General features: G+C 47.0%; 1 protein-coding gene and 1 long non-coding RNA gene across 3 annotated transcripts in view; one reads left to right on the forward strand and one right to left on the reverse strand.

Moving 5' to 3' along the window:
- The window catches only part of LOC309378033, a 99,234-nt gene extending 78,374 nt beyond the window's left edge, over positions 1-20,860 (forward strand). Inside the window, exons 2-3 of the long non-coding RNA XR_014171802.1 lie at positions 14,449-14,618; positions 20,636-20,860. This is a non-coding gene — a long non-coding RNA (uncharacterized lncRNA). The remainder of the gene's footprint in view (positions 1-14,448; positions 14,619-20,635) is intronic.
- The window catches only part of LINGO1 (leucine rich repeat and Ig domain containing 1), a 629,635-nt gene that overhangs the window by 189,105 nt on the left and 414,670 nt on the right, over positions 1-25,860 (reverse strand). The gene's annotated exons all lie outside the window — the stretch shown is intronic.

A 25,860-nucleotide genomic window follows, 5' to 3' on the forward strand; every position in this document is an offset into this window, starting at 1 on the left:
ATCACGCAACGTGAAGCGTCTGTAACCCAAGGTATGACTGTACACGCAAAAGGATCAAATGCTAGCTTCTCTGGAAATAACTGGGAAAATCCCTTGCCTGAACTCCTGGAGATGTGCTGCCAGCCAGTGTGGGCAAGGGCCAGCCAGCTCAATGAAGCAATGGGTCAGTATAAGGGTCTTCCCTATAGTGTAGGAGTGGGGAACCCAGAAGCTGTTCGTCTCCAACTGCCATCAGCCTCAGTCAGCATGAGTAATGGCCAGGGAGCCATTACTCTATGATTCCACGATTCTATTGCTGCCTGCACCAGAAACTCCTGGTGCAATGTTCATCACTTATTATACCCAGTGAGTCCTGGAGGGTCACAGTTTCTCCATCCCTGCTATGGTGCAGAGAAACCTGTCCAATGGGGAGAATTTCAGCAACAGCTATAAAGGCTTATTTGATATCCAAACTATACTTCTTATGTAATTTATTTTTTATATATTTCATATATTTATTTATTTATTTTATTATTAATTTATATGCCATCTTTCTTCATTCAACAAAAGGCAATGTGCATGAGGAATCCCTGGTGATCACGCACACAGCTATTCACCAGAACCTGACCTTCTTAGCCTTAGTAAGGCGGTAAGATGCCTCCAGATTGCAGCCTGGTCTGAACAATTGTTCCTTATAACACAGATATCAAGGAGGCTTTTGCTCCTGGCTTTGTAGCCTGAAAATTGAGCAACTGGGAGGAGGGGCAAAGACTTCATAAGCTTTAAGAAAAATTATTCCACTGTATTTGAAAGAACACAAGAGAACCACCATTGCAAGTGTACTTACCAATGTCAACCAAAGCCTTTATATAATCAAATATGTATTGAAAGTGAAGAAGAAGAGGGAGAGGGAGGGTATAAATGGAAACACAGCTTGAATGAACCTTCTTGGCACCAAGGGAATACGCCAACTCCAGTTCCCAGGCAGATGGCATCAGCTTGGAGACTTTATACACAGTTGACAAAAAGTTCCAGACCTAGCAATGAGCAATTCCATTGGCTTATTTCAGTTTCTGACTAAGGGTCTAATATTTCAAAATACGGCCCAGAAAGACAAAGAAAGAGAACCCAGGCTTAGTGAGTTTCTTTCATTTTATCTGATTTTTTATTGAAAGTTTTCAACATACAATAAAATAAAAATATGATACTAACAATCAATGGGGTTTTTTCTTTGCCATATTGGGTTCTGAGAATATGACCAAGAGGTCAGCAGCAGTAGATTCTCTTCTGCCTCTGCTTCTCTCTCATGTCTCTCTTGTCCCTCGGGGCAGAGATGTATCCTCTCATTTTTTTGTAAAGTGCAATGGAGTGTTGACTGGTGCCCATTTGGACTGGTAGGGTGGGAGGCAGGGAGTCCAATGGGGTGGGGCCAGAGCCAATGACAGGCAGAGCCAACTACTTCTGCTTTTGTCCCCCTACTCCCTGTTGAATTCCACAAGGTAATACTGAGACTAAGGGAGAAGGAGCTAACAGTCATTTAAGCAGAGGCTGGATGGCCGTCTGTCATGGGGACTTTAGCTGAGATTCCTGCCTTGCAGGGGGTTGGACTAGATGACTCTTGGGGTCATTCCCAACTCTACGATTCCACGATTCTATTGCTGCCTGCACCAGAAACTCCTGGTGCAATGTTCATCACTTATTATGTCCTCAGTCCAATCCATGAATTACATCTTTAGAAGGCTGAGAACTGCAATGTAAAAGAGAAGAAAATAAACCTTGCCAGCCCATCCCAGGCATGGGAAAGTGTTCCAAAATAATGAATCATCCTTAGCCCTTCCTTCCTTCCTTCCTTCCTTCCTTCCTTCCTTGAATTTGTCAAGAGACGTCAGTGCCATGCTGATCTCAGCTTCTGTTCTGCCTCTCTCCACTTTTCTGGATGAAATTGCTCTTTAGTCCCCAATACTCTTCTTCCTTGGGAAGGCCCTGATGAAGCATCATTAAGTCACCTCTTCACCTTTTTATCCGGTAAACTAAAAAGACAGAGATGAATTCTCTCTCCTGCAGCAAGCAGGGTTCTCCAGCCCTCTAATCATTCTCTACATAGCAATCCCCATTCAACAATCACAGCAGACTTCACAAAGCATTAATGAATGAAATCTCATGGCACAGACATAAACGCCAAGTGAGGTTATACCCACAGCACATCACCACCAAAGCCATGGCTCAATCTGGAGAAGGTCTTATCTAGAGCAGAGCTGAAACCCCCACCCAGCCCCAATGCATCTGCATGCACACACACACACACACACAAATTTGGTGCATCTTTGCATGACACAAAGTCAGGTTGGCATTGGGGCAATTTTGGAGGGGCGTGAACAAAACGAGCAAGATTTAGAGTGGCAGTGAGCACACATTCAGTTCCTGGTGGCCTTCTTTCCAGTTGTTGTTGACGATGACATGGGGCAAGGGTCACAACCTGTGGCCCTCCAGATGTTTCTGGACTACACCTCCCACCTTCCTGATCAATGGCTATTGTGCTAGTCCCGTGGGCTAACCAAGAGGCGAGGTCCGAGGTCAAAGGTGCAGTAAGGAGGCAGTCCAAAGAAGCTGAAGCTGGATGCAGGGCAGGTAGGTGGTGAGGTCAGGAGCTCCGACAGGGATCAGGCAGAACTGACAACCAATGAAATTGCTCCCGCAACTTGGGACTGAGGCTGACTGGCTTTTATCTGCCCCGAGGCACAGGGCGGCCCTGATCCTCAGGTGACTCGCCTCTCCTGGCCTGGAGGCGAGCACTCCTCCTGTGGGAACTTAGTTCCCTCCGCCTCTCTGCCCTGAGCCTCTGCAGCTCAGGAGAAGCTGGAGGGCTACCCGACCCAGAGGCAACCTCAGCTTCCCCTGACAGGGCTGAGAGTGGAGCACCTGCAGGCAATGGGTTCTCCATCACCTCAGGAGCCAGAGCAGACTCAGCTGGTGTCTGCACCTGAGGATCCAGCACAGGTGAGGACCCTTCGGGCTCATGCCCCAGCCTCAGCTCAGCTGGTTCTGGAGGCAGGGAATCCTGTGCAGGCTGGGATTCCTCAGGTTCAGCATCCGAATCCGAATCCCAGGCCATTACAGCTATGCTGGCTGTGGCTAATAGGAGGTGTAGTCCAAAAACATCTGGAGGGCCACAGGTTGTACACCCCTGGCATGGGGGATGGAGGCCCTTTCCTGACCTCCCATCAGGTGAGTCACTGCTGCTTATGGGGAGGAGGAGGGGCATGTTGGCAGAGAGGGCAGTATCACGCAAACATAGCATCAGGAGCCCTGCTGGAGCCCTGAAGGAGCCCTTCTTCCTTTCTTTTACTTGAAAATATCCCAAGTAAAAGCAGGGAGTATTGCCTTCACTCTGGATGCATCATGGAATTGTCATGACGTCAAGTGAGAGCAAGGGCAGTAAACTAAGTGTCATGAAACCAAGTCAGAGAGATGGCAATGCATTGTGCCTTCACTCTGGACAGGGGTGTAGCTAGCTGCTCTGGCATCCGGAGCGGCGGGGGTGGGGTGATCCTCCCACAGGGGTGCCGCGGCAATCTGGGCACAGGGCACTGCAGCAATCCACCCCAGGGGGCGGTGCGGTGAGCTGCCCATGGAGTCTGCCTAGCAGACACAAGCCCCATGCTGCCGTTTCGGGCAGTGTGGGGCCCCAAGCCACCACGTTATTCCTAGGAGAGATGTGTGGCTCAGACACACTGCAGGCCAGGCCCCCATGGCGTTCCATTTTGTCACACCCCTCGAGGATGACACCCGAGGTGGACCGCACCCCCCTTCCTACGCCCCTGACTCTGGAGCCTTTCAAGGAAGGAAGGAAGGAAGGAAGGAAGGAAGGAAGGAAGGAAGGAAGGAAGGAAGGAAGGAAGGAAGGAAGGAAGGTAGGTCTTCTCCACCAGGCAACAGGACTTCTAGAAGTGGAACTGCTGCTGCCTGCACCATAAAGCAAGTATGGGTGGCAACAGAGAGAACGGGAGTCAATTTCATGAAACTTTTTGCTCTCCCCAAAGCTTTCACTTGGGGGTTAGAAAGTTCCATGAAGAAATTTCAGGTCATCTATGGCCTTCTCAGGGCTTAATTCTGGAACCTGTTTTCAGTGCTTAGCCCTGGAATAGGTGGAGCAATGTAGTGTATCTGAGCATCAATGCAGCGCCTTTCTATTGCTGCTGAAGATCCAAAGCCCGCCTGGAAACATGATAAGGCAGGCGGATCACTGGTACTTCTTTAAACAAATTCTTCATTCATTGAAGCAGAAATAATTGAATTAACATTATGGGGAAAACAAACCAAACACATGGCTTTCCTTGTCATTCTTTCACCATCATGAAATGGTGCTGTGTGTGTGTGTGACAGAGAGAGAGAGAGAGAGAGAGAGAGAGAGAGAGACCTCTCAGCCAGCATGCAACGTTATGATGCTGTGATATCTTGATTATATAGCAATGCTGTGTTGCATTAAGGCACACACCGCACCATCTAGTCTTGGTGTTACAAAAATGTCATTTTTAGCACAAAGATGACTAAAGCACCAGTTCTGTGCTGTTATTTTCAAAGCCTTCCACAGCCCTGTCTTCACCCTATCTCTTTGTCCTTAATACCCCAGAATATCCTGAGCCAGCCAGTCAATATCATAGTAGGAAAATAAGGAGGGGGCGTGATAGAGGTGCAAAAGATTATACATTGAGGAGAGAGAGAAAGTCTCTTTCTCATGATATTCAAACCCAGGAAAATTCAATGATGTTGAAATTTGGAAAATTCAGGACAGACAGACAAAAGATAATTATTCTCACAGTGTATAAAAAGCCACAATGGCCATCAACTCAGATGGCTTCAACACAGGATTCCACAAATCTATTCAAATTCATTATGGTGGAGTAATATAGAGAAAATTGCATTATATGAAAAGCTCACCTGCTGCACCCATATTTTGAAAGGAAAAACAAAGGTGACCATTTTTGTCTCTGTTTGTTGGGATTTTATTGAATACATAAACAAAAATACATTTCTCTCTTCCACAAGTCTCTCAAGAAATTTGAGGTGAGTTACATCTAATTGGCTGAACATTTTCCTTGATGTAATCAGAGAGCCCCCCCCCCCCGCTTGGTACTCCTTAGCCTCTCATGGTTTCAGTCATAGGTTTATGTCACTGCATTATCCTGGAAAGGTGGCCGATTTTGGAGAGGGAAAATTCTTGTTCTAAACCTCCACTGCGTTGCGGCTACACTCATTCATAAGAAAGGCTCTGGGAGTAAACCCTGAGGAAAAATCAGTAGCCACTGCCTTGCAGGACATCTTCCGGAGAAGAAAAGGCTAAAGAGTAAACCCTGCAGAAATCCAGAGTGTATTTCCCCTGCATGTGAAGACAGGCTCTGGAGGATGGAGCGGATCAGACCAATAGTGGGTCCAATGGGGGTTTCTCCATGTCCTGCAGAGGGAAGTGAGGGGCAGATGGGACTCATCCACCTGGGAAAGTAGTCCTCTAGGAGAAGGAAAACTCTGATCTTAAACCTTTGCTGCCTTGTGGGATATTTTCAGCAGAAGAAAAGGCATTACTCCTTAAATAAACCCTGTACAAATCCAGAGCGGAGTCCCTAAGACAGTGGGATGGCTCCTTGTACACAGAGGAAGGTCAGGTGGTACCTGGTGCGGAAAATTTCTTGTCACCCCCCCCCCCACATATACATACACATTAATTTTAAAAAAAAATTGCCTGCAAAAATGGTTTTACATTATTTCATGTTTTCTTAGAAAGGAATGTGGATTCTGGGCCTCTGATAACAAGTAGGCGACTGCGGACAGATACTTAAATCTACCGAATGGATTGTGTTTTGGCTTGTGTTATTTTATTTATATTTATTGTTTATTTATTTAATAAAATGTATTTTTAAAAACCTGCAAAGTGGTTTACAAAAAGAAAAAGAAAAAACCCAAAAAACCAGTAAAATCAAGAAAAATTAAAAATCCTACTTTAAAACATACAAAAGCTAAAATATTAAGATTAAAATTACTTCTACTTCCTAAGCAGCTAGGTATGCTTGCCTAAAGAATAATGCTTTTAGCAGGTGCCTGAAAAGAGTCTAGCAAAGGCATGTGCTTTGTTGCAAGAGGCGGGGAGTTCCAAAGTGCAGGTGCTGTCACAGTAAACAATGCAGTACAGATGTTATGTGGAACCAGTAGTGGTGCTTGAAACTACTGAAGGGGAGGTTTTATTTATTGTGATTTCACCATGCTCTGTATTATCTGAAAAGCAAAAGGGTTATTTAAAAAAACAGGACTGCACAGCAGCAATCTAGTCTCATCATGATCAGTGGGACTTATTCTTGAGCCGACGGTGCAATCCTATGCACCCCTTGCATCCAGAGAATTGTAGAGTTGGAAGGGACCCCTGAGGGTCATCTAGCCAAACCCCTGGGGCAATGAAGGAATCTCAACTAGACCATCCCTGACCGATGGCCATCCGTCTTTTGTTTTCCCCCTCAGCCAGGACACACAACAACGGAGACTGGAGGTGGTGGGGAAAATAAATTTTGACAATGGGGCAGATTTGTCAGGCGCGCGCAGGAACAACCTAAAGACTTTACATGCAGTTTCCCGGCATGTAACGTAACAGGCAGGGATCCAGCTCAGATAGAGAGAAAGACCTCTATCCTCTCTGGGGTGGTGGCACCAGGGCTCTGGGACCACCCTCCCCAAAAGATTTTACTTGTCTTCAATGTATTGTTACCACTGTTATTCTATAGTACAGATCCTTTTTAAATTAAAAACTTTCTCTAAAATTAAAACGGCAGAAGTAATCAGTAGCATAGATATCAAAGGAGAGAGAATAGTCCCTAATAGATACAAGGGAAACACAGATACACCAGCACACAAAAGTAAATAAAATCCAGCCTTGGGGAGAGGGGTGGGAATGTACAGTTTGCTGTACTTAGCCTTGAGATGGGAGACTGAAAGGGCTTAAAAAACAAAAAATAAAAGTCTTGTGTCTAGGAATATTTTTCTGAAAAAACATCAGACTGGTTGTCAAAAGTGTGAACTTCATTAATAGACCCTAATTGGTCAATTAGCCACAGAATAGCTTTGCTGCTTTTTCTCACCTTCTTTTAATTACACAACTGCTTTTTGGGGGGGAGGGTGTCCTAGGCTGGGGGCAAAGGGGAGGCCGGCCTGCCAAGCTGCTCCTCCCGGCGCCACACGCGGGCAAAACAGGGCAGCAGCGCTGCCGTTGTCCAGCACACTCCACTTTTGGGGCAGGAAAGGTTTTTCGGAGGGGGGTGGGCCCAAAGGGGGTGCGCAGGACAGGCAGCGGCCATGGCAGGCCTCCTCGGCAGCCCAGAAAGTCGGCCCAGGGGAAGAAAAGGAGGCCGAGGAGACTGGGCCTTGCCTTGCCTTCGCCCCGCCCCCAACCCAGCTGGCCAATCGGCTGCAGGCAGGAGGGGGCGAAGGCAAGGCAAGGCCCAGTCTACTTGGCGGCGTCTCATTTTCTTCCCCTAGGCCGACTTTCCAGGACCTGGGAAACCAAGCAGAGGGTGGGCAGTAGGACGGGTCATAAAAAAACTTTTTTTGACCCTGCTCCACTGAATGGAAATTTCAGCCTTCACAACATAGGGAAACGGCCAAGTAAACAGCTACTTACGTGGAGGAGGGTCAAGATATTAACTGATATGCATGAAATTTCACATATAGCTATATAATCCCTAGTGTAGTAAGATAAGACCTTTGGAGCAGGCATTTTTTAAAAAAGGTTTTTTTTTATGAACTGCCCTAGTAAGGCAGTAGTTGTTCCTTGATAATTTGTCACCCCCCTCCATGGTGGCACCCGGGGCAGACCCCTACCCCCCTTTCCTAGACTCCTGCTTGTACATCTCCTTCCTGCAGCCAAACGTCTTGCTCTGCTTTCCTTTGGACCCCATCAGCGAAGCCGAGAGGCAGGTCTTGTCATCCGGGCAGCCCAGGACTTCCAGGCACATTGCCCAGGCTTGGGCCCCAGAGATATTTTGCAAGCGAGGTGCACCACACCGTTTATTACCATTTCTTATTATGGTACTCTCCATTTACCTGTTGGTAAAGGGAGCCCTGATGGATAAGTCCAGTCGTGGCCAACTCTGGGGTTGCGGCGCTCATCTCGCTTTATTGGCTGAGGGAGCCGGCGTACAGCTTCCGGGTCATGTGGCCAGCATGACTAAGCCGCTTCTGGCGAACCAGAGCAGTGCACGGAAATGCCGTTAACCTTCCCGCCACAGCGGTACCTATTTATCTACTTGCACTTTGACGTGCTTTTGAACTGCTAGGTTGGCAGGAGCAGGGACCAAGCAATGGGAGCTCACCCCGTTGCGGGGATTTGAACCGCTAACCTTCTGATCGGCGAGTCCTAGGCTCTATGGTTTAACTTACAGCACCACCCACATCCCTTTTACCTGTCTGCATCTCATCACAAATATCCTGAAAACTAGCTTTGTAAAAAAAAAAAAAATCTTCTGAATGCAATATTCCATGCCAGCCTTGGTTTGCTTTGGTTTAGTTTTTATAGTCATAGAATCACAAAATTGTAGCGTTGGAGTTGCGCCGTCAAATGACTCTCTACCCATTCTATTTCACTCTCCATTATGGTCAGGCCTCTCTTTGAGAGCAGCTGTGGGCTGCCACCACTCTGTCTTCAGCTTTCTCCTCAGACCTCCCCTTTCCCCACAATGGCTCTGTAGCTTTAATGGAGTTCACCGATTGGGTCTGCATTGCTCCAGGACAGGAGGAAGTCAAATGACACTGAGGTTGGTTCAAAGAAAGAGTTTATTCTGCTCTCCGGATAGCAGAAGGCACTTGCATGGTGAGTCCACAGCAGGTCCAAAGAAATGAGAAGTTTCATGCAGTATATATATCCTCCAGGTACCCTCTCCCTCCTTCCCCAGGAATCCAACCACATCAGGCTATGTACGCAGGTTGACATCACATATGTTCCTGCTCTGGTATTCTTAATCATAAAAGGGTATTCCTTCCTGTACTTCTGACCATAAAAGGATCTTCCTCTTCCTACTCTTATCTTGGAGGAAGAGGTCATCATCTCCGAGAACACACTCTGGCTTTGTTCCCGGACTTAGGTCTGTGCATCAGGGTTGTGGTAAGATAAGACCTAGAGTGTGATCCCCGTTCCACTATGGAGTGGACAAGGCCATCCTTATCGTCATAGACTGATAAAGGAGAGAGCCTTGTTTATGCAGCTGTGTTCTTGTTATGCATTTGCTCAACAGCTTAAGTTAAAGCACTTTAGAAATGCTAAGAAGAAAAGGGGGGGGGGTTGAGTCAGTTTTAAACTGACTGCACAGAAACCCATTCCTTTAGCTCAACCTTGCCATGCTCACTCCCGACATAAACAACAGCCCTGTGAGGCAGGCTAGGCTGAGGTCCCTCTATGAGTTTCATGGAAGAAATGAGATTTGAACCCTTGTTTCCCTACCCCAGAGGTGCCCAACCTTTTTTTGGCCTGAGGCTAACCATTGGAGCCCCACACCACTGTTGTGTGGCCACCTCATATTCTTGCCCACCCTCACAAAGAACACAGCTGAAAAGGAAGGTTCATTATGTCTCTACAAAACTCAGGTGAGTGCTCAGTTGACCTCCCTATGGGGACCCTGAACAGGGTGAAGAAGTTTAAACTTCTCTATCTTGCCGCCTGTATTGAATGCTATTTTTGCAATACCATCACCAGCAAAATGTATGGGTCTTGGGAGGGGCTTATCTGGTACCAGGGCCGGTGGTCGGCCATCCCTGCTTTATCCACTACATCATATTGGATTTCATGGGCCTCATTGGGACAGCACAGTTGGCTAAGAAATCACTAGTGGTTCTGCAAAGGCCCCGTGGAGTCCTGGACCCTAAAGCAGAGACAGCATCTTTCTGTTCCTAGATGACCCTTGGGATCACTTCCAGCTCTACAATCCTATGATTCTATAAGGACTATTCATAATAATTATCATCATTATTATTAGTAGTAATTGTTTATTTACATTTACTAGTAGGTTTTTCACAAGTGGGGGGCAAGCATAGTGTAGTGGCTCGAGTGTTGGACTACGACCTGGGAGACAAGGGTTCAAATCCCCACTTGGCCACATGAAGATCACTGAGTAACATTGGGAAGGTTAACAAAATAATAGCTCCAAATAAATAGAGAAAATGAAATTTCCACTCGGCCAACATGCCTATGGCAGTTCCCTCCCACAACGGCTGCCTGTTGAAGCCCCAAGAAAAGTGAGGGGCTGTTTATATGCCCAGCCTTTAATGAAGCCATTAGCCCACCGGGCTCTGATCCATTTGCAGCAGGGAAGTCAAAAGACAAATGGTGCATCAACTATAAATAAGAACTCTTAATTTTAGATTGCCCCCTGCCCGGCCCAGTTTCTAAGTTTTAATCAGCTTTCCAGACTGCTTGCACCACCCACCGCTCAGCTGTCTTGGAAGGCTGGAACAGGAAAACTCAAAAAGAAAGGCTTCTCCTTGTCCTATTTGTGCCCCCCTCGCTTCTGCCCAATGCCTGCTGGGGATTCATAAAGGACATCCATAAAATGACCAAAAATAAACAGAAAGAAGTTGATTAATTGTCCCATTATAAAATCGTTACCCATGTTTATTTATAGGTTCTCAGTCCATTTTCACCCCTGGTTTTTTCTATCCCAAGTTGTTAAGGAAGTTTTACATTCAAAGGAGATGTGATGAGGAGTTCTGTGATCCGCCTTTCCATTTTCTTTTCTTTTCTTTTTGCGGCACTGACATTGGGAATAAAAGACCAAGTGTTTGCTTCTTTTCCTACCATTGGTCTGCTCCAAATTAACTTCCTGCTGCTTGCTGCTTTTTGATTCACAAGTGGGTGGCGGAAAGAGATCCAGGGTCTCATGTAGCCAAGAAGGTGTGAAGACTCAGCAGGACTTTTCTGTGCTCAGGCCAACAGTGAGCAAAAGCAGGACTTAAGCAACGAATTGAAATTACATGCTGTCAGAGCTGCCCGAGGTCCCAGCTCACAAAGGACCAACGCCAGTTCGTTGTTATATACAAAAGTCTTTATTGAAGTTCAGTTTCACTTTCAAAGCTGCAGCGCGCAGCTCTACGTCTCAAACTCTAGACCGCTGAAGCTCCGTCTGAATCTCCTCCCCCCAGACACCAGTTTAAGACTCTAGCCTTGCTCCACCTCTTCCTTTGCTCTTTCCTCCTCTGGTTCCGCCTGTCCGCTGGGGTCTTGCCCTTTCTAGACTCTTCTGACGCTGAGTCCCCTGAGTCTTCCCCCTGCCTCCGGCGGGCTTTAGGACCTGGTTCCCAATCCGGGTTTTCTGCTGTCCCGCGCGCCTGTACATTCGAACTTGGCGCGCGCGCCCAGCCGGCAACCTTCCTCCTGACCGTTACACTGCTCCTGTCACTGCTTCCCCCTTCGGGGAGGCTAGCTGGACCTGACTTCCCCTTCGTTCCCCCACTCTCCGATAGAGGCGTGGTCAGCCCTGACTCATCTTCTCTCCCTGCTGGAGGAGACGCTGGCCCTGATACATGGGACTCTTCCCCCCCCCTACGCTCTGGTGGGGAAGCTGGTCCTGATCTCCCGCTGCTGCTTTGGGAGTCCCCGCTGGCCCCTTGCTTCTGGTGCGTCCCCACTGGGACCCCCCTTGCCCTGGCCATCGGCGCCCCCTTCTGGGAATCTTCTGATTCGCTGGAGAAGCTCATGGAATCTCTCGGGTCACTGTCATACTCCCCTACGCTGCCCTCAGATTCTTCCCCTTCGCTCTCCATTTCCTCTCTCCCCTGTGCCTCTGCTCCTGAGCCCCTGACACATGCGAACAGAGTTGATTTACATAACATATTAAAAAAAAAATCACCTTTCTTGGCAAAGTATTTGATTTTTAAAAGCACAGTGTTCCCAACCAAGTTTGGGATTCACACCACTGGGATAGTGCATATTTAGGTGTGTGTGTGTGTTTTAGGGGCGGCAAATTACATGGCTGCCAGGCTATCTACTATATATTTTGGGAAATGGGTTGTCTGTGCGTTCAATGCTGTAGCGTGGGGGGTACCCGGGGGGCCGTTGCCCCAGGTGCACACGGCTGGGTGAGTTCAGAGGCTGAAGAGCATCACCTTCTACGCTCCACCCAGCATGCGAATGCCCACCCACTGGCACAAGCAGCCTGACCCAGGGGCAGAGAGAGGAGTGCAGCAGTGTTGACATGCCTCTCCTCGGTGACACCACGCAAGGGTGCTGTCTAGGCAGCATACTCGTGCCTGGCCAGGTCAGGGGCAACAGGCTTCCTCCACACCACACACCCCTCGGGGCAGGAGTATATGCTCCACCACTGTATCGGTTTGGCTTCTATAGATTTGGATGCCTCTGGAGAGATGATCAGCAAACTTGGCACCAGGGTCCCCAGACATTGTTGCTGTTTGAAGACTCGGTGCCATTTTGAATCAATATGGCAGGCAGAAGCATCACTTTGGCATGACTTTGTCTATTTTTTGACATAGTTTCGGCCACCTCTTGAGATATTGCCAAAGTCTCTTGGTGTGGGATGGTTGTAAATGTTTGGACTCTGGTCACCATTTTATTTTGCCAGTGGACCTGAGGTGTCATGCTGGAAGAGTGCAACATCCTGGGGAAATGATATGGCAGGTGACAGGAATAGCTGCTGGAACCGGCTCTGCTGCTACATACAGCAGCAGCAGCAGAACTACCCGAAAAAGAAGGAAAGCAAATGTAAGGAACAAGTCTAAATGAATGGGGAGCAGAACCAATGGGCTTGCAATGAATGAATAATTGAAGATGCCTTTGTGATGAAAATGAATGGGACAATGAAATTAGGAGAGGACAAACAGCCGACACACCATGCATGCAAAAGGATGGCCTGGAGAAACCTTTTCAGAACGAGTGCCACAGGCTACCTTCTGGGGGCCGCATGGCCAGAGGTAAATGGACATGACTTTTACCTTGGCATTCCAGCCATGCAAAAGTCTCTCACACAAAAACAAACAAACACTCTTCCAGGGAAGCAAGAGGCATCATCACAGTTTGGAGACAAAGAACCAGCTGGGGTGCTGTGCTTAGACTCCTGGGCCAGGTTCTGCGAGACCCTCTTCAAATCTTCACTCAGCCTCGGATCTTGCTGGGTAGCCCTGGGACACTGTCACAGACTTATAGCTGAACCTACCTTACAGGGTCATTGTGGGGCAAAAGGGGGAGCCGGAGAGGGATGAATAAAATGAATGAATAAAGAAGATTCCACCAGGGGAAGGCAGAAAAGGGGGAAAGAGCAGGATTGATGGGGGGGGGCATAGCCTGGGGATAAGGGCTGTGGCCTGGGGGGAGTCCAGACGGCCACATTCTGTGGCCTGCAGGGCCTATGGTTCCCCTCCCCTACTATCAGACTTCTGTTTCCAGATCCAAGGGATGTACTGTAGGTGCCTGAATGATCACAACTGGGCTGTAAATATGTCCCTCTCTCAGTCCTGCTGGCTTCCCCAGGCAGATGGCCATTGGGAAATCCTCTTGATGAATTTTGCCTCCCCCCCCCCATCGGCTGCTCCATGGCCCAGCAGTTAACAAGGTAACAAAAGGTAAGTATTATTGCTGAGAGCTGACACTGACATGTGGAATGATGGAGGAAACATGGATGAGAGCAGATCCTTATTCTGCCAAATAACCTTCTGGACATTATCTGTTCCTTTTCCTTTTGCTGTTGCTGGTGTTTTCTGGGTTTGTTTTGTTCCTTCTTTTTAAGAGAAGCACCCTGAGCAGAATAGCAAAAAAATTCATTGGCAAGAGGTATGAGTGTGGAGGAACCAAGCTGCATAACTTATTTTTGCAGTCAAAAAAGAAAAAGAAAAAATTCCAAGACAGGTAGACTAACAATAAGGTGTTGCAATCCTGTTCTAGAAATTGTCCCAGATGCAGAAAAGCAAAATTATACCATGGATGACTCCGGGTGGCTGTGAGAGATGGGGAATTTCAGAATCAGGGAAGAAATGTAGCCCTCCAGGCTTTTCTCTCTGGCACTTGGGACTTTCTCCAGGTCAGACCCCTGGTTTAGCCACACCCCTTGCCCAACCTGCTTGCACCTTCCCTGAGTGTCTTTGCCTGGCTGGAATGTGCCCTTGCTCAATGGATTGGGTGGGTGGGTGGGTGTGCAGAAACCATTCTACTGTGGAAATATACGATTTATTCCCCCCCCCCCAATTTACCCCTGGCTCCTCCCACTACTGGCATTCAGCCGCTGGAAGGCTGTCCAGAAGATAATGTGACCCTTGAGCTGAAGCACATTCTCCCACTGCTGTAACACAGTGACCTGCCTCAAGGAGCTTACAGTTCAAATGGTGACTGTGGGAAGGGACCATGGTGGAAAGGCACAAGCTCTGTATACAAAAGATCCAACCCCCAGCACCTCCATTTTAAAATCTCTCTCTTTCTGGTCCATGATACCATAGAGCTCCTTCGAGTCAGACAGCCCCAGGCTAGATGGATGGATGGTCCGGCCCTGTGTAAGACAGAAAGGAGGGCCTTGGAAAAGAAGCAAAAGAGGAAGAAAACAAACCATGGAGTCAGCAAGGAGCATTGTGAGGATGGAGAGGAAGAAAACATTTGCTCTATTTATTTGGTATGTATCTCTGGGATTCCGTACCCCACCCCTCCACTGTAACGTCCCAGGGCCAAGTATTTCAAGAAAACAATGCTGCCATTTAAGATCAAATAAAAGAGGTACTTAATGCAACGCCCCAAAACCACCCTAATTGCAAACAGATAATAATGCTGTGCCTTAAACCTAATTTTTATTTAGCAGCATAATCAGCTTGCTGCTCCTCTCACGTGCCTCAGCCTTCAGCGCCTTCCAGCTTCCACTAATATGCTTGTAAAGGAGAAAATGAAAGTGGTGGAGGGCCAAGCTGAGATTTCCCCCTCGGGCTCGCAGTGCCTGCGTGAGCAGCAGAGTGGAAAGGCACTCGGCTTGGCAGGCTCTGCCCTGTGCCAAGGCTTGTGAGGAGAGTCTGTAGCTCACAGGCCTTAATTCTCCTCAGACAAGTCCTCTGGAAATGATTTCCCCACAGTTCTCTCCCCCGCCCCGCACCACAGGGTTTGTGTGTGTGGTGGAAAGGATCTGAAAGGGGAGAAATGTAGGAGGCTGCCTTCTACTAATTCAGACCATTGCTCCCTCGAGATCAATGAGGTCTACACTGACAGGCAGCAGCATTCCAGGTTTCAGAAAGGAGTCTTTCCCAGTCCTTACCTGGAGATGCCGGGAATAAACCTGGGACCTTCTGTATGCAAAAGAGAAGCTCTGCCACAGAGCTACCATTTTTCTCCAGGATGGAGGCAGAAGGAACTTGGTTCTTCTTCTGTGTCCTGTGTTTGAGAATCGACTGGGGTGACAACCCCCAGAGCTCACCGTAATGCATGTCACAGGTAGAACCAGTGGGGATTTTCTGAGGCGATGCAGGGGGACGCATACCCCTAAACATTTTGTGAATCCAAGTTTGGCCCCATTAAGGGTCAGTATTTCAATCTGAGTAGGAAAATGAGAGTACCCCTAAACATTTTTTAAGAAAAAAAGCACTGGGTAGAACAGCAGGTTTAGAGCAATGACAAGAATATCCTTGGATGTCTCTGCAGTGGTGGCCTCTCAAGGGAAATTGACGCCCACCATTTAATGCCACTTTATATCTTACCTGACCCCCTCCTCAATTAAGTTTTTAAAAGAAAACAATTCAAGACTGTTGCTCCCCCCCATCCACCCAAAGACACCCAACACCCTTTCAATCTGTTGCTTATTGCTGCCATTGAACGGAGCCAGGGTCCATCACTGTGCTTTATACAGATGAGATTCATGTTTCTCTATCGTTAGCCACCTTGGAAATCCAGGTGATTGTAAAGTGGGATAGAAATATTTTATGTTCTCTAGACACATGATTGGCATCTTGACAGATTTTTCCCACTGAAGAATGAATCCCACTGCTAAATAGATAGAATCATAGAATTGCAGAGTTGGGACCCCGAGGATCATCCAGCCCAACCCTCTGCCATGCAGGAATCTCAGCTCCAGCATCCGTGACCGAGGGCCACCCAACCTCTGCTTAAAAACCTCCAAGGAAGGAGAGACCACGATCTCCTGAGGGAGACAGTTCCACTGTCAAACGTTCTTACTGTCAGAAGGTTCTTCCTGATATTTTGTCAGAATCTCCTTTCTTGTAACTTGAAGCCATTGCCTTGAATCCTACCCTCCAGAGTAGGAGAAAATAAGATTGCTCCATCTTTAGGGAAGTTTTTAATGTTTGGTGTTTTATCGTGTTTTTAATATTTTGTTGGAAGCCGCCCAGAGTGGCTGGTGAAACCCAGCCAGATGGGATGGGTATAAATTATCATCATCATCATCATCATCATCTTCCACATGACAACCCTGAGATATTTGAAGACGGCTATCATATTTTCTTTCAGTCTCCTCTTTGTCAAGCTAAACATACCCAGCTCCTTCAACTGCTCCTCATAAGACTTGTTTCCAGATCCTTGATGATCTTGGTTACCCTCCTCTGCACACCTTCCAGCTTGTCAACACCCTCCTTCAATTGTGGTGCCCAGAATAGGACACCGGACTCCAGATGTGGTCTGACCAAGGCAGAAGAGTGTGGTACTATTACTTCCCTTGTCTGGACACTAGGCATCCGTGGCTGCAGCCTTCAATAGCATTGGCTTTTTTTGCTTCTGCACCACACTGTGGACTCACTTTACACTTGTGGTTTACTTTTGCAAAAGAAAGCTGCTACTTTTTGGTGTTTTTAAACAGGCAAAGTCACCTGGAGAGAGTGGCAGTCCTCACCCCTGGTGTCTCTCAATAGGGCTGGGGAAGAAATTCAGCATGATTTGCATGTAAATATGAACTTACCTAATTTGCATTCCCCAAAATAATATGGAGAGGCCTGCTGAGGTCAAATGGGATCTGCTAGATCAAACTAGGTCTGTCAACTAGAAGTTCCTCACTGTTGGTCAAGAGGGTTACTAGGAGGTCTCACCATCCCTGGGATCCATCTTCAATGATGATAGGTTGAAGGTATTGTGATGGTCTTGTAGTGGGGGGATATGTTTTAGCTTATAGGCTGGATTTATTATTGTTGGTTTTATTACTGTGTTGTGAGTTTCATGGGAAGTTTTGTATAATCTCTTTGATTGTTAAGTGTTATTGTAAAAGCCACCTCGAGTGAGTTTTCCTCACAAAGGCGCGCTGTAAATATTTTAAATAAATAATTGGTTTTGCAAGAACCTGCAAAAGATCAGGCAAGATATGTCATCAAAGTGGTTGACTAGGGAGGTGTGATTATTATTAACTCTAAGGAACTAGAAAAGTAATAACAATGGAGGAAATACAAGAACCATTAAAAGAAAAAGTTGATTGTACAAAGAATAACCTACTTGTGCAGAACAACTGTTATAATAGTGCCAAGCCACTAACTGATGTAATGAACTAATGTTCCGTACTGGAAACATCCCAAAATCCTGGAAGACAGCCGGTATTGTGGTAATAGCAAAAGCGAACAAAAGATCCATCAACTGCCTTTTCTTACAGGCCTGTATCATTATTGAACAATGCTTGTAAAATATTTACTGCAATTTTTGCAACAAGACTAAACAAAGTGCCTCCTAATTATATAGACAAAGATCAGGCCTGTATCTTACCCCATCGAAAAATGCAGGACATTATTAGAGAAATCATCAATCTTTTGAGTCGTGAGTCATAATAAAACTAAAAACAAAAGCTCACAGAAGTATCCATTCTGATCTCTGATGCCAAAACATTTCCCAACAATGAAGAATGACAACCCCTGCATGAAGTTGACCAATCCAGTCCTTTGGTCCAGTTAAGAAAATCAGTTTGGTCCCATTCCTAAGCCATAGTTTTTGCCCATACAAGTGGTGGACATCCTTTGCTGCCCCTGCTTGATTGTAAAAAAGCAACTAAAGCAGTTTACAAAAAGGTAAAACCATAAAATCATCAATAAGTACAATTAACGTCAATCATTTAGGGCTTTCAAAAAGTTAAAATAACAATAAACTAAAAACAGATTGAAACTTGGATTTGGAGAATGCAAAAAACCTCAGCTTAAGGCCTTTGCATTGTTCAGAACTTTTAAATCAAGCTGTATGTTGAATTCTGGCGAACTCCAAGGCTTGCATGCTAGTTTGGACCTAACATGAATATTCCCAAACTGTGAAATTTGAAATTCTTCTAATGGACCAACACAGCTTCCTTTCTTTTCTGGATTTCTATTAACAAGAGAAAGACAGGTTGCATAAACTGCACACAACCGACCTGACGATGCAGTGTGGCAGTCCACAGAAATGGTGATGACAACCTTATTACTCTCAAAGAGCTTCCATGCCTCTGAAAGCGGCAGCACAAAACAAAGCAATGGGCATTGGAAGCTGGTCCACTAGGGCAAATGGGGCAATTCTCCATCACCCTTCAGCTCCCACCTTCCTGCCTTCCAACATCCAACCTGGCAACTTGCTCAGTCTCCATGTAACCCATGTAGAACTCAGCAGGGAAGAGGTAGAAGACAAAAAGAAAATTAGTTGGCTCTGCCTGTCATCAGCTCTGGCGCCACCTACTGTTGGCCTCCTGCTCGATGCCCTACCAGTCTCACTGAACACCAGCCACCACTGGTAATAGGTGCAGCTCTCCCCATCATTGCAGCTCCATATAAGAGGTAGAAGTACCTGAAAGTATCTAATGATGCTCATGAATCATACAAGAACCCTGGGAGCAAAATGCTGGCAAGCCCATGAGCACAGCTGACATTACACTGGTCTGCTGCTGTTGCCTCAGTTATGCATCCCTTCCTCTCTTAGTGCAGGTAGATTTCTTGGTTGCCTCTGGACAGGCAACACATTCACATTGTTACTACACCACTGTAAGTTATGAACGATTTAGTAGCAACCCTATCCCCATCTAGCCAAGATACAAAAGTGTAGTTAAAAGCATTTAAATTCAGTATACTTTTCTGGAGTTGGATAAAACCAATATGTGCCCTCTCCTGAGCACAAGATAATAACTTGAGGCCATGAAGCTGGATAGTGGAAGATTTGGGATAGACAAAATTACTTCTTCACACAGTGCAAGCCACTGTGGTGTAGTGATTAGAGTATCAGACTAAGACCAAGAAAACCAGGTTTTGAATTCAGCCATGAAGTTCACTGGGTGTGATCTTGAGCCAGTCACTGAGAAGGGGGAGAATCATGTAAGCCACCTTGAACTCCATGGAGAAAAAGGTAGAATATCACATAGTCCATTTTTTCCATATAAAAACCTGGGATGTGCGTCTTCCAACACACGCTCCCAGGCAAGTCACGTGGCCCATACTGCGATCTCTCTCCCCCCCCCCCCCCGCCAATAAGGCACTTTCTTTGCCACAATCTCATATGAAAAAATGGGGTGTCCTGTTTTTTTCTGGGACACTTGTTGGGTGTGGTATCCTTGCAGCTCACAAACGAGCACACAAACCAACCAACCATGGAATTTGTTCCCACATGAGGCAGAAACAGGGATAGCTTTAAAAGAGGATTAGACAAATTGAAGGAGGACTGGGATATCACTGGCTTCTAGGCTAAGGTTACCAGATTTTTTTTCAATGAATCCAGGGACACTTTTCAACTTCAATGGCTTTTGTATGGGGACTGATTTGTAAATCCAGGGACTGTCCATGGGAAACGGGGATGTCTGGTAACCTAATTCTAGGCACAATGGCCAGGTTCTCCCTCCACTCTCGGATGCATTATAATTCCAAATGGAGTGCCAGCTTGGCCCTGCAACTGTGGGTACCCAGGGCCTTGGGTGCTATGCAGTGTGCATGGTCCTAGCAGCAGAATTTGTGGGTGCTTGGGCACCCAGGGCCCCAGGGAGTTGACGCCTCTGATTCCGCATACCAGTTGCTGGGAATCCCAGGTGGGGAGAGTTGTGTTGTGCTTATCTCCTGCTTAAGGGTTTCCCATAAGAGCATCAGGCTGTGGGAGCAGGATGCTGGCCCAATGGGCCCTGGACTTGATCCAGTCAGCCTCTTCTTCTGCTCTTATATGAAGAGCAGCCCAAAGGCCCATCTAACCAGCGCCCTGTTTGGCTGCACACTCATTCTGGGACACCTGGCAATGTCTACAGAAGGAAGGAAGAACCAGAAGCAGCCACCTTTTCCTGCCATCCTCTCGCTGCTACAATGAGTGGACCAGCCCACCCCTCTGCTGCTGCTGTGCTATTGTTTAATTTTTAATTAATGAAAAGGAGAGCTAATCATTGAATTAAACTTCTCATTACTTGAACTGAATACCCGTTAAGCAAATTTAATTACTGTACGGATTGGGCCTCTCCCTGCCTGTTTCATTAGCTGTTGATAGAGACTGGAAGGCGGGGGGTGGGGTGGATAGTAGAAGAGAATAATAATTGAGAAAGAGTGAGGGGGGAATGATTGATTGTGTGGAAACCACAAAGCTCTGAGGTTTGTTTAGAGCTAGGAAAACCAGTTTAAGGAACAAGGCCTCCCCACCCAGCTTGCTCTCTGCTCTACAGTCTCCTGCCTTCTCCTAGCAGACAAGGCTCAGCTGTGCAAGATCTCTTAGTGTCATCTTGTTTCCCCTTAGCCAAAGCCCTCTTTGCTTCTCCAGACTGACCAGTTGCAACAGAGAAGCATTGCCAATGTTTACCATCACCGTATGGGGTTGTCAAATCACCATATTCTGGTTCTCCACATTTCCACAACAGTCCACCAATTTTGCTGAAAAATTCCTCATGGAAATTCACCAGCATCTTACAGCAAATTGATCCTAACTTGTATATGACTGCATGCAATTTCTTCCTGATATAGGCATTTCTCCTCTAGTATAAAGTAGATTTACATGTTATTTTCACCAATATATCTTTGTGCATATTTTACCCTAGTGTATGCATTTTTTGTACATATTAGTTGGCTGGAGAACTGCATTGTAAAATTTGATGAAGTGCAATTTTCAAAGGTCAGTGGCAGTTTGGTTCACGTTATTGCTTCAGAAAGTGAAAATTAGGTCCATTTGCCTTTATATGAGAACTGAATTGCATTTCTCCACTCTCCCTGCTTGGGACTGTCCAGGCTCTGCCGCTTGCTGGCCCGGCTCTGCACCCTCCTTGAGTGCTTTTGCTTGGCTGGAACATATTGTTGAACTGTGAAAATGCACCTAGTGGCTGGACTAGGACCTGGGAGACCAGCATTCATATCCCCACTCAGTCACAAAGCTGACTGGGTGAGCTTGGGGGTCAGGCACTGCCTCTCAGTCCAGCCTACCTCATAGGGTTGTTGTGGGGGTGAAATGAGGAAGGGAACAATCATGTATGTCACCTTGAGCTCCTTGGATAAAAATATGGCATATCAATGCAATCAATCAATCATGCTTCCCAGATCTGCTGTCTCCTGCAGAAAGGTTAGAGCCACATCCATTGCTCTGCCCCCTTTGACCCCTAACTGCACCCATATTGGCCTGTGTCCCCACCACCTGGGGCACACAATCCCTGGAAGGTTCCCCATGGGGGAATGCAGACTTCAGGCTTGTAAAGTTTCCCCACCTAGTCCTGCAAAGATAGTTTATGAAAGTAGCATCATTATGAGTCCTTACTGTGCCACCTCTGAACATTGTGGATGCAACACGGAAAATGCAAAAGAGCCATCTTTAAGCTGAATGCGTGCTCTGTTGAATGACACTCTTTAATTTGGTTTGCAGACACAGGAGATTCAAGTACCCATTCAGAATCACTGCTGAAAACACATCCCTCCCACTCTAACTCTGCCCTTCACTTTTGTTCACCTGCTCTCATTAGAAAGAGGCAGCACCTTTGATGTCAAAGGCTGATCGGGGGGGGGGGGGGCGAGGCACAGAGGTTGAGCTTTAATATTCAAGAGGCTCAGGTGTGGTGGAGCTGGCTGCTAATGAAAGCAAATGGCATGCATTGAAGCATGATTCTTTTAAAGAAGAAGAAAATCAAGGATGTCCTATTGTGTACTTAGGACAATAAGCAGAGCCTTGCTGGGTTAGAACGAAAATCAAGCACTTTGTGGTGGTGAAATTCAAAGCGGGTACTTGGCTAGGCAAACATCCCTGCTTAATTTTTTGCACCACCACCTCTTGTTCCCGAGCTACACTCAGAGAGTCAGAGTGCAGGGAAGGCCTTTAATCTGCACCTAGATTGGGGAGCACCTGGGCTACGGGCAACAGACCTATGCTGCATCTGAGACAAAGAGCAGAGCTGCAGGCCTATTAACATTTGCTCCATCTTCAGTGGGACATCTCTTAGCTCTTCACTGCCCTCCCCTCGTGCCCATGGAAGAAGCAGTGTGGATGTAGCTGGGAGGGCTGTGCATGGCATCTGGTCGAATCCCAGATACTGAACAGAGTTGGGCTGACTCAGAATTCAGCTAGATTGGGTTGAGGCAGCCTCAGATCACCCCAGGTCAGATCAGGTCCACTTGGGGGCAATTTGAGGCTGTCAGAAGGTGGGTGCTCTGGTGGCAAGTAGGGAGATAAGGAGGCACGGGGCATGTGCACCTTCTCCGTCCAAGTAGCCACATGTTTAATTAGGGTTTAAAGCCTGGATCAAACATATGGTTGGATTGGGAGTAGGAAAGGCACATCTTCTCCCCACTCAAAAAATCTGCAGGACTGTGCAAGGCCCCCAACACTTGGATCCAGGTCACATCTACCTTGGCTCTTTTCAGATTGGATTGGAGCCACTCCAAAGTACCAGACTCCAGAGTGGATTGGGAGACCCATGCACAGCCCTAGTAAGTGAACACGTTGGGGACCAACAGGCATTCAACACACAGGCCTCTGACTGGCCTTGATTGGGGGGGGGGCTTTTCCTTGCCCTGGCTCCAGGGCAGAGTGAAAGGGGTTGGTGGCAAGAGCAGGACTGTGTAGGAATGGCAGCACAAAAGGGAAGCACTGAGGAGCACTTTGAGGCCCCTTTGTGGAGAAAGAGGAGTCTCAGGCCTCTCCTAAAGGGTGGAAAAGGGACTCCAAAGACTCGCTCACACATTACACTAAACACGGGGAGGGGGGACTGCCTCTGCACATGCACAAGTGCTTGTGGGAAAGAGCTCACACTTGCTGATGTGTGGAGCTCAACTCTTGTGCACGCAGGTAGAGAGGTTGTACGCTCATTAAATGTAATGTGGGAATACCCCTAATGCCTCCCCCTCAACTGCCCCAATTTTGCCAGGATGGTCCCAGAACTGGTAAAGCCATCATGACCTCTGACTTGATTTCAAGGCTTTGTTCCCCTTTCACAACATGGCCCCAACAGTGAGTGAGAGAGTAGGGCAGCAGCAGTGGACCACAGAGGCCACAGGAGGCCTGAGGCTCAGCTGCCATCCGTGCAGCAGACTGGTCTCTCTAAGCTGGGTGTTTTGGAACTGACCCACACAGATCCTGCCTCTCTGCCCTTCATAACATAGCGGCTGGCTTTGAGCTTGGAAGCACAGCCTGATGATGCATACTCTCCAACATTTCTCCAATGAAAATAGGGACATCCAGAGATAACATTATTATCAATTTATGATATGGTGGAAGGTTCGCAGGCTATGAAGGACTTGCTCACAAATGTATTGACAGCTGCAAAATTATTATAGCTAGGAAGTGGAAGGGGCAAGCAGAATATAAAATGGAAGAATGGTATAAAGAGGTGTGGGATATAGCTATTAAAATGGAAAGGGGTCAAACCATCGCAAGAGGTGTTGAAATTTTGGGAGGCTGGATATTTACGGTACAATGGAATGGCCTTAGTGGTGGGGTGCACATTTTTATTCTTATTTATTTATGATTATTACAGTGCTACCTCTGGTTATGAACTTAATTCATTCTGGAGGTCCGTTCTTAACCTGAAACCGTTCTTAACCTGAGGTACCACTTTAGCTAATGGGGCCTCCCACTGCCACAGTGCGATTTCCATTCTCATCCTGGGGCAAAGTTCTCAACCCGAAGTACTACTTCTGGGTTAGCGGAGTCTGTAACCCGAAGTGTTTGTAACCTGAGTTACCACTGAGCTTTGTCAAACAAGAAAAAGAAAAAAAGAAAATAGGGACATCCCATTCCATAATGATAATTTTACTATTTATACCCCGCACATCTTATTGGGTTGCCCCAGCACTCTGGGCAGCTTCCAACATGTATAAAAACATAATAAAGCATAAAACATTTTTTAAAAAAACTTCCCTATTGCCTTCAGACGGCTCGGGGGTCAGATATCTCCAAACCCTCCATCCTAGGGACATCCTTATCCTAAGGAGAAGTGGGACATTCTAGGATCAAATAAAAAACGGGGATGTCCCTGGAAAATAGGGACCCGGGGGGGGGGTCTGGAGGATGTCCTTCATTCCCCTGAGCACCACTGGGAGCCAAAGCCAGAGCAGCAGCAGTCTTGAATGCTAGCAGAATGGGAGAGAGGGTGGAGGAGAGGGGAGGAATGACTGGTGCTCAGTGCTAGGGTCCTGCCCAGTAACTTGTGATATAATGAAAATGTGGCAGTAGTGCGTCTGAGCATGTACAGAGTTTGCGCATGTGTATTTCTGTCCCCGGCTTTCCCACCAGTCAGAAACACCTTGCAGTCATCAGATGAAAATGTGAGGGTTTTTTCCAGATGAGAAGAGGTGGCATAGCAGATGTTGGCTGGCTAGTATCACTTGGGACTTTTAAAATATCCTTTTTGACCATTGAGGGATGGCTTGTTTTCCAGGGTGAGTTCCAGGATGCTTGTCCATCCTTACCAGCAGCCTATGTCCTGCTATGTTGGCTAGGGAGCACCCAAGCAGAGTATGGCCTCTCAGCCTGGACTTTCCCCTTAGCTGTTGTGGCTGGCTGGCCAAGTAGCTCAGGTGCAGGGAAGCCTTTTCTGCCCGAGGGTCACATTCCTTTCTGGGCACCTGCCAGTGGTGGGTGGGGACAGAGGCAGAAGTGGATGAAGTGTGGGATGTGAATGACACCTTTCTACACTCCTAGCCAAGGAGGGTGCCAAGCAGGGCTGGTGAAGGGTGTGGTGAGAGCATGCGACTAATCCCAAGGGTCCTGGAGAGCTGTATTTTGGGTTGAGGTGCCACGCTCTGGAAGTGGATATTTTCTTCAGTGGCCTTACTACTCAAGGGGGTAGGATGGATGGGTGGCAGTGTGGATGCAAGTCTGAGGCACCAGCTGTGAGGATTTGCAGCAGTTAAAAGAGGCCAAGCCATTTGCCATGGTTTCTTTAAGCCCAAGCTATTTTGTCTCTGCCTGCAGGGAAGCTCCCCAGTTCTAATCCCAGCAACTCTTTGTAACCAGAGCCACAGTGATGAGACAGTAAGCTGCAAACAGCAGAGTCTCTCTCTGCTTTATCCAGGCTTTTTTTATCCAGCAGGTTGCAGTCCAGCCATCAGAGCAAAGTGAGATTGTACAGAGGAGATTACTGTTCCTTTTCTCCACCCCAACTTCATGTTCAGAGAAGGGAAAGAAAGTGTGTGTATGTGTTCGTGTGAGAGAGGAAATGAGTGATGTAGAAAGGTCATATTGAAGCCCAGGCTCCGCTTAATGCGATTTGGAAGCATTAGGAGCAGGGGGGATAATTTTTTTAAAAAATAAATAAATTCTGTGATAACTTAGAAATTGACTTTTAAGGAAGGATGTGACTCTTTTGAAGCTGTGGCAGTAGCATGAGAGCCCTGCTTGTAAGCTGTGCTCCTGTTTGCAGGGAGAAATAAATGTCTATATCTTTCATGTCAGAGCCCCCCACAAGGCAGTGACATAGGCTTCCTCTAGGGATGTTTCGTGATTCATTTGGCCCAGGTTCTTTAAGCTCATTTGCACCATTTTTT

This window comes from Podarcis melisellensis (genome assembly GCF_964234715.1).
Source record: "Podarcis melisellensis genome assembly, chromosome: 9".
NCBI lineage: Eukaryota > Metazoa > Chordata > Lepidosauria > Squamata > Lacertidae > Podarcis > Podarcis melisellensis.